The following is a 20,439-nucleotide window of genomic DNA, read 5'->3' on the forward strand; positions in this document are numbered from 1 at the left end:
TGTCCCATGCTGGGGGGTGAGGATGAGAGGGTAGTAGTGCCTTTATATACTGAGTGTGGCTTAGAGAGAGGCCACATATGAGCAACAAGGATTCGGGAGGTAATTCTTAGGCAATATATAATACTAAGCTAAGTTTTAATTTCACAAGAACAAGGTTTATAAGTAACAACCATCAATCAAGGGCTTGTCATAATGGTCTGTGCCTTTGCTAGGCACTGCCTATGTACTCGGGGGATTCTTGCCACTCTATTGGAGAATTTAGCAGGACTTCCCAGGATGGGAATTCAATATTCTTTTGGTTATTGTGTGAGTCTCCATCCGAGACAACACCTTATGACCACTTGAACATATTCATTTGACATAGAGGCATGCCCCAGGTACACCCTTCCCCACACATCCCTCATCACTGACACCTTGCACCAGTGATACTCCCCTGCCACAGTTGTGACCCTTTTGTGATCCAAAACCTCCCCAGAAAAAAAGCCAAGAAAATCATTTAAAAATTTTAAAAATGGAAAAACTTTTTTTCATTGTCTTTTATTATCATAAGATCTGTTTTCCTTTTATGTATAGTGACAATTTCTTCCATATGTTCCCCCACAGTCTTATTTTTTTCACTGATAAAGTCATTTTGAAAGGACAGTGGGTTGGTTGATAGCAGTTAAACATTTTTGAAGAATAAAACCTATTCAGCCAGACTTATTGGACTCTAAGCTTTTCTTGAATGTAAGCCCTACCCAAATATGATGGTTATTATTTAGAAGATGGTGACCAGCTGTTCTCTTTTCTCCTCTGAGTTCTAAACAATAGAATTGACCCTAAGCTTCAGTGTGAGAGATTTGGGCAAAGAATGAGAAAGAATATTGTTAATTGAAGTGGGTTACTGAATGAATCTTATTCTGTGGAAGTCTTTTGTAAACTCACTTTTATCCTCAAGAACATTTATTTTCCGTCTGCAGCATGGGTAGCCCTGTCGTAAAAGATCTGATGTGTTGCATAAGAATTAGAAATTCTCTGATTTGGGGAATAATCTGCACAAAACAGAATTACCCAAGGAAAGAAGCATAAAAATATATAGCCACAAAAATGAGAAACATGTATTTCAACTTAATGACAAGATTTCAGCTGGTTAAACTCTGGAAATGTTCTGCTTTTGTATAGCAAGGGAGTCTTGAGTTTTGTCTGTTGACACAACTTTTAACTGAATCCGATTTTCATTGGCGTCTCTGATTTATACACAGTTTCTAGAACACCCTTCTCCTGTAGAGAATTTTCAAATAAGCATTTGGCATCAATGGAATATTTTTTCATCAAATTGTGATTTTCATGAAACAGCCTTTACATTCCAGAAGATTCATGTTGTCTTAGAGACTCAGAACCCCAGGGCATTAGACCAATGCCAGATATATTCCACTCTGAGCTTGGATCTTGGGGGAACTAGGGTTCTGAAAATTAGCATGCCTGACTAAAATTTTTTTTTTTAAGATTTTATTTATTTATTTACTCCCCCCTTAAGGCTTGTTCCTTTCTTTGCTGTCTCTTTTCTGTGTCCATTTGCTGCACGTTTTTCCGTATCTGCTTGTCTCCCTTTGTTGCGTCATCTTGCTGTGCCAACTCTCCGCTATGCACGGGCCACGTCATCAGCTCTCCATTGCGCATGGGCCTTCAGCTCTCCATGGCACGCGGGCCAGCTTGCCTTCACAAGGAGGCCCTGGGATGCAAACCCAGGGCCTCCCATATGGTAAATGGGAGCCCAACTGTTTGAGCCACAGCCGCTTCCCCTGACTAAGATTGAGCAATTTCTGCTGGTATAAATTCAGGAAGATATTAGTGGCATTTTAGATTAGAATTAAGACTTTAGTCAAACCATATCCTCTTGTACCATTAGAATCACAGACTCAACAGCAGTAAGGTATAGCACTCAGGTTGTATTTCTGTGCAGAGGTGTGTGAGTAAATGTTTAACAACAGCCAGTTTTCCAGCTGTAGTGTTTGCATTCCCATGATATAAATGCTCTCACCATGCCTGATGTAATGCTACCACTATGACCTTACTGAAGGCAAAATTGGAAAGATGCTCGCAATCACTTTTCTAGCTGTGGGGGGCTAGTTCCAGCACTATACTAATCCAGTGTTAGATGTACATAAAGCTCAGAAATTTAGAAGTATCACTCTGTTCACCGTCATCTTTGCCAATATCAAGGAAAATTTCTCCCTCCCACTTTGTGACAAATGCTTTAAAAATAGATCAAGCACATGGCATCTCCTTCTGAGAGCTATGATTTTTAAATCCTAGAGACTTACCAAGATTTATCTATGATAAAACTATTTATTAATATCACTTTTGCCTGTATTTCTTCTGATTGTTATAAACAGAAAAGGAAATTAGTTTACTTTTATAGATCAACAGGAATTTATTAACCTGAATAGCAACCAATTCTTAGAAGCAGTATGCCTCAGAATAGAAAAATAGTTCTGAGACATGTATTATTTTCTATTTATATTTTATTTTGAGTGCTGGTATTTTCATTGTTTATAAGACACAACACACTGAGAAAAACTACTTTGAGATAAAAGCCTGATTGATAACACATTTCACAAAAATTTCAAAATATCTGCCTTCATTTATTTTTGTAAATGATAGAACTTCTCTGCTAACCTGTCTGTGGCCTCCCTTCCAGATATACACACCTCTTTACTTCAGCACACATATATCTCATATCTTGAGTTAAATGGCATTAACTTTACCAATGCCAGAATGCCCAAATGGCTTGGGTTCCTGCCCATAAATCAAATCTTGGGTAAAAACTGGAATCTCTAGTTGCTGTCACACTTGCTTATGAAATCCTGATATTTAAAATATAAAATCATCTGGCATTGCCAAAACTCTTCCTTGAACCTCACGGGAGAAAACACTGGATTCTTAGGACGTAGTCATTCCAATAATGATATAGCTAACATCCATACTAAGCTGCTAGCAATGTTCATATTCAGCAATACTTCCATTGCCTTTTATAGTGAACTTTCACATGCTTGTTCATTGATCTTACCAACAATCCTGAGAGATAGACATCATTTTACAGAACCAGTAAGTGAGGCCCAGAGAATTTTTCACATGCCCAATGTCAAGTAATTCATACATGGTAGAGTTGGATTTTGAATATTCATCTTCAGACTCCTAAATACTTGTCCTTCCTATTACACAATGCTGAATACCATCGGCAACATAAAATCTCATTGTCCACTCTTGGAACCTCTATAAATGATTAGTGTGTATTTATTCATTAAGTATGTAACAGGTGCTTTTGGTGGGTGGGGTAATACAGTTTATCAAGATGAATAAGACCATTCTTTATTAGTATTTTAATTCAGCTGGGTAGAGGTTAGAAATGCTCACACGTATTTAGACAATATGAAATTCTTATTGTTTCTCATTTTTGCCACTAACAGAATTTTAACACAATGTTATGGTGATCCTAACCAAACTTCTTTGTTATTGTTAGTTTTTTTGTAGCTAGGTTTTTTGTTTTTCTTTTTGGGCTAGTTTTTTTTCATGTCAATCAGCTCAAACAGTTGAGGAACTCATCTTTCAGTCAATGAATTTTACTAATTTCATGTACATACTGTACATCCATTTCTTCACTTAATCTTCCCCCGACCATGACAATGAAAGAGTGATCTGATCTTCATAATTGCTATGAATTAACACTGCTATTCTGCATTGCTGTTGGCTAGTGCACTAGATTATATATTGATGAATTAGCTGATTCTGACTTGGTTGTCCTGAGTCACTGGTCAACAGTAGTATTGGGAATAGAAGAGAGGAGGAAGAAACAGGAAGAGAAACAAACTTCAGTCAACATACTAAGACCACAATATGTGCAGTTGCCCAAAGAAGAGATGAATCATACAGAGGGCCCCTGATAATTTGCCTTAGCAACATCACTTTTTAAAAAAATTTTGAAATACTTGCCAACTTAGAGGAGTTACAAAATAATACAAATCTCTACAGACTACTTCAGCATCACCCCCATACTCCTCCCCCCACCCCCAGATATCCACCTCCACCAATATTAACTTTTTGCCACGTTTGCTGTATCATTCTCTCTACCAATCTGTTAATCTATCAATCCATTTTCTGAACATCTATGTGTAGGTTGTATACATCATGTTCCTTAAATACTTAATACTGCCATGTATTTCCTAAGAACAAGAATATATTCACCTATGTAGCCACCTTAAGAACAGTTACCAAGTTCAAGTAATTTAACTGATAGCTTATAGTCTATACTCCAGTTTTTTTCATATGTTGCAGTAAAGTCCCTGTGACCTTTTCCCTTGCCTGATCCCATTCAGGATCATGTATTACATTTAATTGTCATTGTCTCCTTAGTTTTTTTTTTTTTAATTGTAGGAACATATATATATATACACACACACACACACACAACTATCCCATCTTAACCACTCCCAAGCATATATTTAATGGAATTAATTACATTCACAATGTGGTGTTACCCTCATCATCTTCCATTAATTTCCCATGACCCCTGACCCCTGACCCTGGGAACCTGAACTCTAATTTCTGCCTTGCATGTTCTCCAGTATTTTTTTTGTAGTTGCAATAGGGCTTAAATTTAACATCCTAAAGGTATAACAAACTCATTTGCTTTGATACCAACTTCTTATTGTTATACACAAACACTGTTCCTATACACCTGTGTCTCCTCACCTATATGTAGTGCTTGTTACAAATTACATATCACAAACCACTGTTGTCCCATGTAATTTGTGTCCAAAATCATTTATCATTTTATTTTATGCTTTTTTAAGATTTATTTTATTTATTCCCCCACCCATCATTGTTTGTGCTCTCTGTTGCTCCCAGTGTCCATTTGTTGTATGCTCTCTGTGTCTACTCATATTCTCTTTTATTTATTTCTCTCCCCTTCCCTCGCCCCTCCTATTCTCTGCTCTCTCTCCATTCGCTGTATGTTCTTCTGGTCCGCTTGCATTCTTGTCAGTGGCACTGGAAATCTGTATCTCTTTTTGTTGCCGTCATCTTGCTGTGTCAGCTCTGTGTGTGTGTGTGGCACCACCCCTAAGCAGGCTGTGCTTCTTTTCGCACGGGGCTACTCTCCTTTCGGGGCCCACTCCTTGCCTATGGGACTCCCCTACACGGGGGACACCCCTGCATGGCACAGCTCTCCTTGCACACATCAGCACTGCACGTGGGCCAGCTCATCACACTGGTCAGGAGGCCCTGGGTTTGAACCCTGGACCTTCTATATGGTAGTCTCTATCATTTGAGCCAAATCCGCTTCCCTCATATTCTTTTTAGGAGGCACTGAGAACCAAACCAAGGACCTTCCATGTGGGAGAGAAGCACTCAATCGCTTGAGCCACCTCAGCTCCCTGGTTTTTTGTCTCTCTCATTGTCTTTCCTCTTGGTGTCTCTTTGTTCTGTCAGTTCACCACACCTGCCCTTTGCGCCAGCTTGCTGTCTTGCTGGTCTTCTCCAGGAGGCACTAGGTACTGAACCTGGGACCTCCCGTGTGGTAAGTGGGAACCCGATTACTTGAGCCCCATCTGCTTCCCACATTTGTCTTTTAGATCCTGTAGGAAGTAAAAAGTGTATTTAAAAACCAAAAATACAGTAATACTAGCATTTATATTTATGCCTTTTGTTATCCATACTGGGGATTTTTATTTCTCCGTGTGGTTTCAATCTATTGTCTGTTAGCCTTTCCTTTTAACTTGCAGGACTATTTAGCATCTTTTCTAGGGCCAGCCTAATAATGATGAGTTCCCTCTACTTTTGTTTATCTGGGAATGTCTTAATCTCACTCTTGTTTTTGAAAGACACTTTTGCCATATAAAAAAAAAATTCTTGGTTGGCCATTTTTTGCTTTCAGCACTTTAAATATGCCATCCCACTGTCTTCTTACCTCACTGGTTTCCAGTGAGAAATTAGCATTTAATTGTATTGATGCTCCATGGTACTTGACATTTTGCTTCCCTCTTGTGGCTTTCAGAAGTCTCTATTTATCTTTAGCATTCCAGTTTGATGATAATATGCTGTGCTATGGATCTATTTGGGTTTTTCCTGCTTGGAGTTTATTGAGCATCTTGGATGTGTATATTCATGTCTTTTATTAAATTTGGGAAATTTTCAGTCATTATTTCTTTGAATATTCTCTCTGCCCTTTTCTCCCTTCTCCTTCTGAGACTTTCATAATGCCTCTACTAATATAAATTGGTGGTACCCCACAAGTTCTTCAGGCTCTTTTCACTTTTCTTCATTCCTTCTTTCTGCTCCTTAGATTGTCATGCCTTCATGTAAGTCTTTGTTCTGCCAGTTGCCAGCAACATCACTTTTTGATTCTCTTCTGATATTAAAAAATTTAATGGTAGAAAACGAATCATGAATGATCTTATTCTCAAGCCTCACAGTATGGCTTTCTGCAAATCTTATAGCTTTCTTACTGTTGCTTCAGTAATGGGGGCTGATAATGGATTTTCCCAGTTCAGACTCTTAAAACATTGTTATCAGTGAACTTTTAATCTGACAGTGAGTCAGTGGCTCTTATTGGTGAGAAGGGTTATAGTGATGACTTAGGTGTTCCTCTGGGACATCTGTCCCCTGAAGATCTTTAGTGAATGCTGTTAGAAAGTGAAGAGATAGAAATCTGCTCATGTCAAGGCCTCACATCACACAAAGGACATCGCCTCACTGGAGGTTTTCCAATGCAAACCCTTTCTTCCAAATACTGAGCCACTGCCGGGCTATGTAGATGTAGATATGTAAATTTCAAACACTGGGAGAGCCAAAACTGCAACCAAAGTTCTGCTGTATTTCTCACGTATGCCGAGTTTTATAAATGGAAGCCAGAGCAAGAGTTGTGTTTTGAGTGTAGAACCACCAGATGGCACTATATAGGGAATGACAGAAGATCGTTTTTATCCTTGGAAAGGAAGGTGAATGCTAGTTGTCTTAGTTGATAAAGGACTTTATTAAATATCTAAGCTCAGTGATCAAGAAGGAAAAGAACTGCTTGCTTCCAATGGTAAATATAGCCTTTGTAGTTTTGGAAGTACTATGATTTGGTGATATTTCTGTAACTATCAGAAACCTATTTATAAACTATTTGCAGGAGAGATTTTAGTATTTATTATTGGGAAGCGGATGTGGCATCCAGGGTTTGAACCCAGGGCCTCCAGGCCCGTGTGGTGAGGTGGCCCACATGCAGTGCTGCTGCGCAGAAGGAGTGCCATGCCACGTAGGGGTGTCCCCTGTGTAGGGGAACCCCATGCGCAAGGAGTACACCCTGCAAGAAGAGCCGCCCCTGCACAAAAGAAGCATAGCCCGCCCGGGAGTGGCATCACACACAGCAAGATGCAGCAAGATGATACAACAAAAAAGAGACACAGATTCCCAGAGCCCCCGAGAATGCAAGCGGACACAAAAGAACACACAGCGAATGCACACAAGAGAGCAGACAATGGGGTTGGGTGGGGGTGTGGGAGAAATAAATAAAATGAATCTTAAAAAATAAAAAGAAATACTTATTAAGCTATTATTGGATAAGGCAGGAAGGTCTTAATAAGGATTAAATTTCAGTTTGGGGAGGACCATGGAGAAAGCATCAAGATGCTTAAAGTTCCCTATGAACAAGGAGCAGAAAATAAGTAGAAATGCAGAGGTAAATTTGGTGTTTCACTAAAAACGAATCCATTTATCTGAGAAGAGAACAGCACTTTTGTTCACAATATAAGTAGGTGAAATCTACCTTCATTGCCAAATCTATTAAATTTCTGACATTTAACCATCTTTGACCTACAAAAATGGTAGTCATAAGGTTCAACTTAATAAAACTAGAAGCTATTAGAAGCAAGGTAAATTTGTACAATTTTTATATTTTTAAAGCACACTAAATTATCCCTTGGCTTATTAATATTATGGTGCTATTAAAAAGAAATCTAAAATTTTTTAAAAGTCAAACATTACATCAACTCTCTTATGTTCAAATACCTATGGATTTTTATCCCAATATACTCTCCATATATATTCCCAGGGACAATTTGAGCAAACAGCAAATTTGGAATAAAAGAAGTCTTATTAAATAGGCATTTCCCACTAGCCCAGAGGAATTTTAACACCATTCAATGTTTTCCATATTTGGGAAGAATCAGGAGAAAGCTAACTGTAGAAAAGATCAAGAAGGATGTAATGCTGGTGAGATTTAGTCAGTCTTCCTGCACTGATGGTGCAAAATTTCGCAGTTGTCAAGTCTCTGGCCCACAACATAACCTTGACTCATGATGGCGTCCACTGGTTCCCCGCCAACCCACAGCAGGGGGTCAGTGGGTGTCTGTGAGAAAGCCAGTGTTTTGGGCTTGACTGTGCCCATCCCACCTTGCCTCACCAGTAGGCACACGTGGGATGTGGATTCAGTGTCTGAGTAAGTTCGTCATTGCATTTTACTCCTGCCAGTGCTCATCCACAATATCTGGGTCATTTAAGACCAGCTTTCTGTGTTTGCTAACATCTTAAAAGGCCTTAGAAGGTAATTTAAAAGAAAATACTTCTCGGTTGTAAACACAAAAGGAAAGTAGGCTTGGCAATTGAAAGGAAAATTGAAAAAAAACATACAATTTTTCCTCTATTAAATTCAAGAATAATTTCATGGCTAAAGGCAGAGGCAAAGTATTATCTTTATAGTATTTTTATGGTATAAAAACAATAGACATAAATTAAGTTTTCTGGAAATTGTTAGAAAATAAGAAAATACTATGGAACCAACCCATTTCCTTAGATTTTTTTTGTTTTTTAAGATTTATTTTATTTCTCCCCACCTTCTTGTTGTTTTTCACTTGCCGTGTCTGTTATTCCTTCTTGTTTCTTTAGGAGGCACCGGGAGCCGAACCCAGGACTTTTGATGTGGGAGGGAGGTGTCTAATCCCTTGAGCCACCTCCACTCACTGCTTTTATTGTCTCTCTCCTTATGTTTTTCCTCCCCACGTCTCTTGTTACATCAGCTCACCACACCTGCCTGTTGTGTCAGCTTGCTGTCTTCTTTAGGAGGCACTGGGAACCTCTGCTCCCTGCTTTGTTGTGTATCTCATTACATTTTTTCTACTTGTGTCTCTTGTTATGTCAGCTTTTCATACCTGCCTGTCGCTCCAGCTCGCTGTCTTCTTGAGGAGGCGCTGGGATCCAAACCAGTGACCTTCCACGTGGTAGGCAGGAGCCCAGTCGCCTGAGCCACATCTGCTTCCCCTTAGCATAGTTTTGATGAAGATAAATTTGTGAGGCACTTGACAGTTTACAATGTCCTTTCATACATAACCATCCACTCAGTGCTATGACATTTTTCTTATTTTACAAAATAAGAAACAGGCCTGTTCCTAGAGGTTTAGGGACTTGTCCGAGGTCATAATTATTAAGTGAAAGAACCACGTTTTAAATTCAAAAGTTTAGTACATGGTAGAAAGAAAAGATCTTGCCTTTGGCATCAGGACATTTGAGTTTGATGTTTGATTCTATTTCTAACTGTGTTACGTCATTCAATTTATTTGTAAGTTAACCCTCTGATCTTCCATTTCATCGTCAGTAAAATCCCTCCCTTAGAAAGTCATTGCGGAGATTAAAGATAATATGTAAAAATTGCATTGGAACATTGTAGTTACTTAAAAAATGTTGACTACTATTCTTGGCCTTCCATTAATGTAAGTACAAAATTCTACAATTCTTTCTCCTTTGCAGAGCTTCAAAACTAATCAAGTGAATGAAAGAAATCTAAATAATCCAGCATCATGAAACCTGTTAATAACAGTATCAGATTATAAAACCATAGCATTTTGGATGTAAAAAAATATATATTGTTGAGAATTGCACTGCCTAATATAATATCCATAGTCACATGTAGCTATTTAAGTTTAAATTAATGAAAATTAAATTTTAAATTCAGTTCTTTAGTCACACTAATCCTGATCTGGAATCTAAACTCTTTGTTTCCAGGTAAAGAAACTGAGGCCTTCTTTGTATATTAAATTCAATATTCTTATACGGTGCCACCTACCTTTTGCCACCAACCACCCCTGATTTACTTTCTGTATTTGCTGCATCATCTTAGTTAATGTCAGTAGCCATTCAGGCCCAGATAATCCACCCCAATCCACCCTTTCCTTTATCCCTCACATCCATAGGGTCACCATGTCCTACCCTCTTCCAGTATTTTTTCTAGCTTTGCCCTTCTCTCCATTCCCCTTGCTGTGATGTGGGTTGAAGTTTTTAGCTTTTTTCCCTTTGCTTACTGCATCCACCTCCTGATTGGTTCTTTTCCAGTCCCCTTTCCATAGTGCTGCTAGAGTTTCTTTCCAAAACATAAAACCTGTGCTTGTGACTTGCCAGCTTAAAAGCCATCAATGGCCAGGCCACCAGGACCTTCTGGAGAAAACACATTTCTTGACATAATCTACAAGGTCCTGCATGGTCCAACTGCTGCCTACCTCTCCAGCCTTATCCAGTGTCATGTCTTTTAAGTACCTTCTGTACATGGATGACACCAAAATGTGTATTTGTAGCTTGTACCTCTTCCCTGAGCTCATGGCTCATACATCCAACTGCCTACTTGACATTTCCACTCAAAATTAACAGATGTACCATTTCTCATTGGTAAGAGGACTCTATATTGTTAGAAAGTCAGTTCTCCCCAAACTGATCTATAGATTCAGTGCAATCTCAATCAAAATCCCAATAGACATTTTTGTAGATGATGACAAGCTGCTTCTAAAAGGTATATGGAATGCAAAGGACCTAGCATGACCAAAACAATTTTGAAAAAGAATTGTTAGAGGACTTGAATACCTTATTCCAAGACTCATCAAGTTCCAGTAATCAAGACAGTGTGGCTTTGACATAAGGATAGACATATAAATCAATGGAACAAATAGCAAGTTCAGAAATAAATTTATATGGCCAATTGGTTTTTGACACAGGTACCAAGAATTCAGTGGGTTAAAGATAAATAATGCTGGAAACAATGGATATCCATATTTTAAAAAAATACTAGCCCTTCATACCACACACAAAAATGAACTGGAATGGATCATTTAAGTGAAAAACTGAAATGATTTAAACACAGGAGAAAATCCTCATAATTTGGGGATAGGTAAAGATTTCTTAGGACACAAGAAGCACAAACTGGAAAATATTTGATAAATTTGACTCATAAAATCTCTTTAAAGTCAACATCAAGAAATGAAAGTGTAAGTCATGGACTCGTTAGAATATAGTCACAATATATATATATTAAAAAGGACTTGAAGTTGGAATAATAAGGGACTCTTACAACTAATAGGAAGATAAATACCTAAATAAAGCATGGCCCAAAATAGGAATAGGTGCTTCACAAAAGAAGATAAATAAATGACATTGGCACATGAAAGGATACTTAATGTCGTTAATCATCAGAGAAATGCAAATTAGAACTACAATATGATACCATTATGTTCCAACTATCTGTTGCTGGGCAAGCCACAAAATATAGTGGCTCATAAAAAGTGATAGAATTCATTTTACTCACAAATATGCAATCTGGACAGGGATTAGGTTTGGCTCACCTCTACTACATTTGACATCATTTGGGGCTACTTTGGGACTGGAACTCATTCGCTCACCTGTCTCGCAATTGATGCTAGGGGTCAGCTGGAATAATAGCTGGAGCTGTTGACTGAACACTCATATATGGGCCTTTCATGTAGCCTGTGATTCTTCATAGTATGGTTAGATTGCAAGAGAGAGAACCAAGTAGAAACTGTATCACCCTTTCTAACCCAAAGTCACAGTAACATTCTGTTTTATTATATTCATTAGAAATGATTCACTAAAGCTAGGGTGCAGTCAAGGGATGGGGTGGAGTGCCATAGTCACCACCATCTGTGACATTATTTACATTCCTCTTACATGCAAAATGTGTTCACCTCTTCTGTGATAGTTTGAGGCTTTTTGTGGATTCTAGAAAAAACTGTGTCCTTGAAGCTAATCTATTCCTGTGGGTGTAGAATCCTTTGATTGGATTGGATTCAGTTGGGGGGACTTTGATTGGATTGCTTCAGTGAGGCATGACCCAGAGTGGGTCTTGTTCCTCTTGTTGGAGTCCTTTATAAACAGAGGACTGAAAGCACAGAAAAAGCAGCAGAGACAGAGAAACCCCTAGAGGCTGAAAGAGGTCCTTTGGGGCTGGAGGCTGGACTCATCAGAGCACAGAGGCACTGAAAGAGGCCTCTGAAAGACTGAAAGAGGTGAGGCCCAGAGGAGAGGGGACAGGTGAGTCATATGTCTGATTGCCCACAGGGGGGCTTGGGAAGAAAGTAAGCCAAGAGTAGAAGGCACAGACCAGACCAGAGAGCTGACCTTTGGTGAGACAGCATCTCTAATGATGCCTTAATTTGGACACTTTCATGGCCTTAGAACTGTAAGCTTTTAACCTAATAAATTCCCTTTTGTGGAATATTGCTCCCAGCAGCTTTAGCAAACTGAAACATTTCCCTAGAACCCTCTGAAAAACTCATCTATTAAAACGTGAGGATTGGGCTCAAGGTACAGGATTCATCATCTAAATCAACTAAATCATACACAGAGCAGAACAAGTTCCTTGAATGCAATATCCTTAATGTAGCTCCTGAAGTACAATTCTTTTTTTTTTTTTTAATCACCAGAGACTTTATTTGGTTTCTTAGAACAAGGACAAGGACAATGATAATAAACAACCATAGTGGTTACCGGTAACATTCTTTTTTTAAAGATTTATTTATTTATGCCCGTCGCCCCCCCACTGCCCCGGTGGTCTGCTCTCTGTGTCCATTTGCTGTGTGTTTTTCTGTGGCTGCTTCTATCCTTATCAGCGGCACCAGGAATCTGTGTTTCTTTTTTTTTTGTTGCATCTGCGTGTGTGCAGTGCCATTCTTAGGCAGGCTGCACTTTCTTTTACGCTGGGTGGCTCTCCTTACGGGACCCACTCCTTGCGCGTGGGGCTCCCCTACGTGGGGGACACCCCTGCGTGGCAGGGCACTCCTTGCGCGCATCAGCACTGTGCATGGGTCAGCTCCACGTGGGTCAAGGAGGCCCGGGGTCTGAATCGTGGACCTCCCATGTGGTAGGTGGACACCCTACCCATTGGGCCAAGTCCGCTTTCCCCAGTAACATTCTTGATGGTGAGTGATGACAAGGTGGATGACACCACCAACACACTCGCTCACTCACTTCCCACCCCCACATCAGCATATTATCTGGTCGACCACTCAGGGGCCCAGATGAATCTGAGAGTTGGGACACAGTCACCCTCAGACAGTGCTTCCATGGGAAGGGGCGGCAAGGCCAAAGGGAGGTGGTTTCCCTGTGTGCAGGCTTCTTTCACCAATGGGTCTCTCACGGGCCTCCTCCCATGTCATAGTCGCAATTGGTCCTTCCTTTCTTTCTGAGTGGGGAGACAGAGAGAGAGAATAGATTAGCTCAAGTACAATTCTTGACCTGAAGACCTGTGAACAAAAAAAAGAAAATGATATCTTCCCCACCCCAACTCACTTACACATGGCCAACATCAACAGTGGTTAACAGTGGTTATAGCAGGTTAACTGCTATAGACCCTCCTATTAAAAAATGGGCAAAACAGGCACACAGAAGTTATTGCTTCATAGTAATTCTGAGGTCTACCTGGGTACATGTGCCTAGATCCTTGATTAAAGCTTAGTCCTACTGCCTGGAAAAGCTTCTTTACAGTTCTTGGGTCTTCCCTCTGTGCTCTTTGTCCTCTTCTATTTAAGAGTCATCCTTCCTTGCACATAAGAGATCTTTATCTCTGTCAATCCAAGCTGGCTGTGTTTGTGTTTCTGCTGATAAAATGTTCTTAAAAGCTTGTTGGTTTCCTATGAACAGTACTGCAGTTTAATCCATTAGGCAAAAGCAGCACTCAAAATATTGTTAAGATAAGCCATTGCCTAATGGGCTTTCTATAAGATCCTTAGAAGCCTTATTTAATGAAGAAGATCTAAGAGTAATATTCCTAAGATGCTTAGAGGGATTTCTTTCTGTTTGAGGACTGGCTTAAATCTTTACCATCATGTGATGAGCTTCATTTTAAGCCATGTTTTTCTGGTAGTGCTCTACATTTGAACTCTTCTCAGAGGTCATTTATTCATTTTAGCAACATTTGCCACCTAGAAAGCTGGAAATGAGAAACATTTTTATTGTCCAAGTCAATAAGTCTTTATTCCGTTATATTTAAGTTGTTTTTTCTCTCTCCTTTTGCATTTTACTATAAGCAGCTAAAAGGAACCAAACGGCAACTTCTGTACTTTGCCTGGAAATCTTCTTAGCTAGAACATCCAGTTCATTATATACATTTTGTGATTTCCATATTGTAAGTCCTCACCAACATTCTCCTGCAGGATCATCAGGTTTCCACTCAAAGTATCTTTGAGACCTTGAAGTTTTCATTAACTCTTCCCTAAAATTTCTTCCAGAATCCATCCAAAGCCACTCCATATAATTTAGATTTTGGGTTGCAACAGCACTCTTTCAGGTACTACATCTGTCCCAATTACCCATTCTGTGTGACAAACCACCCCAAAACTTAATGGTTTAAAACAACAATAACATTGATTTTACCTGTGAAACTGCAATTTGAGCAAAGCTCAACAAGGAACACTTAACCCTGCTTCACTCAGTGTCAGCTAGGACTGCTCAATGGCAACGGATTGGAACCCTCTTAAAGCTCATTCACACATATTGTTGATTAATGCTATCAGCTTGAATTTACTTGGGCTGTTAACTAGAACTCCATCACCTAGTCTCTCCATGTAGTCTGGGCTTTCTTCCAAAATGGTGGCTGCATCTTTTGTCATTCATTCTAAGGATGAATTTCCAAGGATTAAACTGGGTAGGAACTATACTTTTCTGACCTAGCCTTAGAAGATGTACAGTATTACTTCTGCAGTCTATTCATTAAAACTGAGTCACTAAGGATTGACATCATATAGTGGCAGAGTAAAACACTCTGAAATTCTGTTCCTCCATAAAAGCATGAAAAAAATAAAAATGGGAAAAACTGTCCAAACCAATATTTTTGGCACTCTGGAAATTAACCAAAGGCTTGCAGAACCCTGGGGAGCACTATTCCAGAAAAATCGCTGAATCTCTGTAAGAACAGTGAGCTTGGTGACATTTTAACTTAACTCTATTCCCATCACCTGCTCCCCAGCTCAGCAGTAGCATTAAAAATAGCCTACATTCCATACATGCAGAGAGCAAAATGGACCGCTTTCATAAAGAATTGTCATTATTTGACTTGTCTGGTGGATCCCTAGAAGGCTACCCGAAAAGGCTATTCTTTATTTCATCTGACTCAGAACTTACCCAGTCTGAAAGCTGCTACACAGGGAGCATCTGTCAAACACATTTACAGGCACATGTTTTACTTGCTGCTGCCTGGGGTGATAGATAACTGTTGGGGCAAACAATAGACCCATGAAAAATTCAAGAGAAAAAACTGGGAAATTAGATTCCCTTAAAGGATTTGAAAATCTCTGATATATTCCTGGTGATCTAGAAGCCATACACATGCATAGACTGTGTTCACACTTAGGAAATATCTGAGAAGGCCCTAATCGCTTAACACAGGCTGACTCTGAGGCTCTGAGCAAGCAGAAAGTGAAGGTGAAGGCAAGGCTAGTGTCACTGAGTGCAAATATGTGCCACAATATGTATACAGAGGCTCTCAGCAAAGAGTAGGGTATGTTTTGGTTCCAGATATTTTTAAAAATCTCTGTCCAGTCATTAGTTGATCATGATTAGTTGATCATTGCTTAGCATGAAGCTAAGCAAAAACTGCAGTGGCCACATATGACAAAGAATCTTAGGATTGTGGGAAGGTGGCAGAGTAGATTGCTTCAAGATTCAGTCCTTCTACCAGAGCAACTATTAAACAGGCAGGAACTGTCTGAAACAACCATTTTGAAACTCAGGAGGCCAGTAGTACACTGTACAGCATCCATGCAAGTTTGGAAAAGGCTGATAAATTAGAGTTTAAAAAATCCCAGTAAATTCTCTCTGCATGGTAGTTACTGGAGCCCAACCCCCACTCTCACTACAGGCTGCCATGGGGTCCCACCCCTGCCTAGCTTGCTATTGACAGGGACACAAAAATCCTCTTCAAGACCACGGGTGTGCACCGCCAATCACTGATCACGACTTTTGGTTAGTGACTTTAGGTTACTGGGGGCCCAGCTCTGAGGGCGACCATTATTTAAACTGACCCTGGACAAAAGCAGCAGCAGCCATTGTTTAACCCACCCCAGACAAAAACCATGGTGGACTTAAAGACACTACTCTTCCTCAAGGGTGCATGGTACAGTTGTTGAAGAGCTGCGTTTTCTGGGCAGACCAAGAAAACTCAGCTTGGGGGACCCATGTAAAAGCTGTTGGTACCCTTCTTGATCTCCTTTCTCTGGCACTTTGGAGCCAGTCTGCATCCCCTTCGTGGGTCCCTGGCCCTGTTTAGACTGGGAAAGATTTCCTTGGATACGTTCTCTCAGGCATGCCCCTCCTCCCAGATTTTGCCTTCCAGGCAAAAGCAGCTTGAGACCAAAAAAAAAAAAAAAAAAAAAAAAAGTGTGAAAAACTATAGAAGCAGACAGTCTGATGTAAAGGCTTGCCAGCTTCAAACATCCAGGAGAGGGAGGACTATTTCCTGTGAAACAGAGGGAACAAACTCCTATAAACAGGAACTCCAAAACAGCTAACAAACAAAAAACCAGGACAAGAAGACAAAACAAAAAACCTGCATACTGCATTTGCCTTGCGCAGACCTTCCTGATAGGAGAAAGAAAATGTCTGTCTTTTCACCAGCTAGTTGCAAAACCAAGAAACAGACATCTCAGAATATAAATCCCAGAGTTACCATTTTAAAATATTTAAATGTACAGTGTGCAACAAGTATACAAGGCAAAGAAGAGGAAATGATATCCCACAGAAAGAGGATAAATATCCACAAAACACTAATGAAGAAGACCAGAATGTGGACATACTGAAAAAAGCCTTTAAAAATTTTATGTTAGCAATGCTCAAGGAGATGAAGAAAAATACAGAGAAAAAACTAAAGGATATCAGGAAATCAATGAGCAATATTAGATATTAGTAAAGAGATAGAAATTTTAAAAAAGGAAGCAAACTGAACTGAAATTGAAAACCAGGATGATTTCAGCAGCAGATTGGAGCTGGCAGAAGAAAGAATCAACGAATTTGAAGACAAGGCACTTGAAATGAGTCAAGCTATGGAGCAGAAAGAAAAGAATTATAAAAAAAAGTGAAAACATCCTATGACATCTCTGGGACACCATCAAGCACCGGGTAGGACCAGCTTGCATTCCCTGGTCCTGTTCCAGAGAGAACAGAGTGGTCCCTGTGTGCATACTGGGGTGAATATATGTCAGTGTCAATCTATCCAGTGGAAGTCTGAAAGACTTGTCTTGGACTTGCACTCCCAGAGTTTGTTCTGAGAGAAGAAAAGCTGCTGGCAGACAGCTGGGACACCATACAAAACAAGCTGAAACAACCTGAAGCAAAGGACTACCTGCATTAAGTCACTCAAAAGAGCACCTACAAGGGGAAGGAGTTCTGTTCCAAAGGGCATAAAGGGGATGTTCACTCAAACTACTGTGGACTATAAATGGGAATTCCTGGGGTCTCTAGTGCACACAGGTCCAGGAGAAGAAGCAGACTTCCTAGCTCCAGATTCAAGCAGGTTCAGATAAAAAAGATAGGACTTACTTAAAATTTCCATTGCCTTCGGCTATTCTGCTTATAGGAGGGATAGCTCTGTAGGAGCACAACAGCCAAAGCAGAACCAATTCGCAAAGACAGCAAAGGGTGCTCTTTGCCTTGGTTTGTTTGTTTTGATTAGCTCCTGGCATTCAGGAAAATCTCTGTCATATCACTAGCTGGGTACAAGGGATAACCATGGACTAAATTCCAGAGATAACACTTGAAATGTTAACTCTGTACAGTGTACAAAAAAAAAAAAAAGATTATAAGACAAACAGGAAATAATGGCCCATCCAAACAAAATTTTAAAAATCCAGAATTCATCAGTGAAGATGACCAGACTTTAAAACAGTGGTTCTCAGTATGCTCATGGAGTTAAAGGAAAACACAGAGAAAGAGCTCAAGGAAATGAGGAAAACAATGAATAACGTGACTCTCTCCAGAGAAATACTAGAGTTGAATAACATAATAACTGAAATGAAAAATTCCCTACACAGTTTCAACAACAGATTGGAGGAGGCAGAAGAAAGAATCAGTGAACACAAAGACAAGACAATTGAAATGACTCAGGCTGAGAAGAAAGATAAAAGAATAAAAAAGTATGAACAGAACCTAAAAGACCTGTGGGACACCATCAAGCATACCAATATATGCACTATGGGAGCTCCAAAAGCAGAAGAGAGAAAGGGACAGAAAGAATATTCAAAGAAATAATGGCAGAAAACTTCCCAAACTTAGGGAAAGACATGAATATGCACGTTAAAAACACCAGCAAACCCCAAGCTGTATAAATTCAAAGAAAACCATAGCTAGATTCATAGTAGTCAAGTTATCCTATGCCAAGAACAAGGAGAGAGTTCTGAAAGTGGCAAGGGAAGAGCAAGAAGTTATGTACAAGGGAATTCCAATAAGATAAAGTAGTGATTTCTCATCAGAAACCATGAAGGGAAACGTGCTGCAAGAAAACAGCTGCCAGCCAAGAATTTTACATCCAGCAAGACTTTCTTTAAAAAAGAAAATGAAGAGATAAAGACATTTCCAGGTAAACAAAGCTCAAGGAATTTGTCACCATTACACCTGCACTACATGCATTGCCAAAGGAAGTTCTTCAGACTGAAAGAAAAGAACAATATACAGTGGTTTAAACTAGCATGAAGAAATAAAGACCTCTGTTAAAGGTAACCATATAGGTAACTATAAACACAATTACTATATACTTTACTCCACTTTTTGCTTCATACAGATGCTAAAATGCAAATGTATAAAAAGCATGATATATTGATGGTTTTTGGCATAAAATGTGCAAAGTTATCATTTGTAACAGATACAAAGAAAGGTGGGAAATGGAGCAGTATAGGAACAATGTATGTTTATGTTATTGATAAAGATAAGTTGGTATCAAAGTAAATATGATTGATATAGATTTAAGATGTTAAATTTTAACCCCCATGGTAACCACACCCCCAAAAATATGAAAAAAAAATACATTCAGAAAGAAATGAGTAGGGCTTCAAAATGATACAGTACAAAAAGTCAAATAGATATGGAAGTGGACGTTAATGGAATAATTGAGGGTCAAAAAGGGTATAAGACTTAGAAAACAAAATAATAAAATAGCAAAAGAAAGGCCTGCATTACCAGTAGTGACTTTAGTTGTAAATGGATTAAACTTCCCAGTCAAAAGGCAGAGATTGGTGGAATGGATGGAAAAGACATGCTCCAACTATATGTTGTTAAAAAGAGAATCACCTCAAATTCAAAGACACAAGTAAATTGAAAGGGAAATATATATATATACCATGCAAGTAGTAACTGTAGTGGAGGTGGTGTAGATATGCTAATATAAAATAAAATGGACATTAAGTCAAAAACAGTTAAGAGGGACAAAGAAAATTCAATAAGAAGATATAACAATTATATATTCACCTAACAGCAGTGCCCCAAAATATGTGAAGCAAATACTAACATATTTGAAGGGAGAAATTGGTGGTTCTACATTAATAGTAGGAGTCATTAATACACCACTTCCAATATTGAGTAGAATATCTAGACAGGAGATCAATGAGGAAATAAGATGTAAATGATCACTTTAAACCAACTAGACCTACAGACATATACAGAACACTTCCCCCCCTCCAAACAAAACAAAACACATTTTTCTCTTCTGCACATGGATCATTCTCCATATTGGGTCACAAATTAACTGTCAATAAATTCCAAATTATTGAAATTATACAATGTGTTTTCTCTGACCACAACAAATTGGAGCTAGAACTTAATAACAGAGGGAGAAGTGGAAAATTCACAAATATGTGGAAATTAAACATCATACTTTTAAATGACCAATGAGGTAAAGAGGAAATTCCAAGGGAAATTAGTAATTATCTTGAGGTGAATGAAAATGAGAATACAACATACCAAAATTTATGAGATGCAGCAAAGCCATTGCTCAGAGGTAAATTCATAGCTTCAAATGCTTACATTTTAAAAAGAAGAAAGATTTCAAATCAGAAACCTAACCTCAAAACTGGAAGAGTTAGAAAACCAAGAGCAAACTAAACACAAAGCATGCAGAAGGAAGTAAATAACAAAGATTTGAGTGGAGATAAATGAAAT

Source organism: Dasypus novemcinctus, chromosome 9 (assembly GCF_030445035.2).
Source record: "Dasypus novemcinctus isolate mDasNov1 chromosome 9, mDasNov1.1.hap2, whole genome shotgun sequence".
In the NCBI taxonomy this organism is placed as follows: Eukaryota; Metazoa; Chordata; class Mammalia; order Cingulata; family Dasypodidae; genus Dasypus; species Dasypus novemcinctus.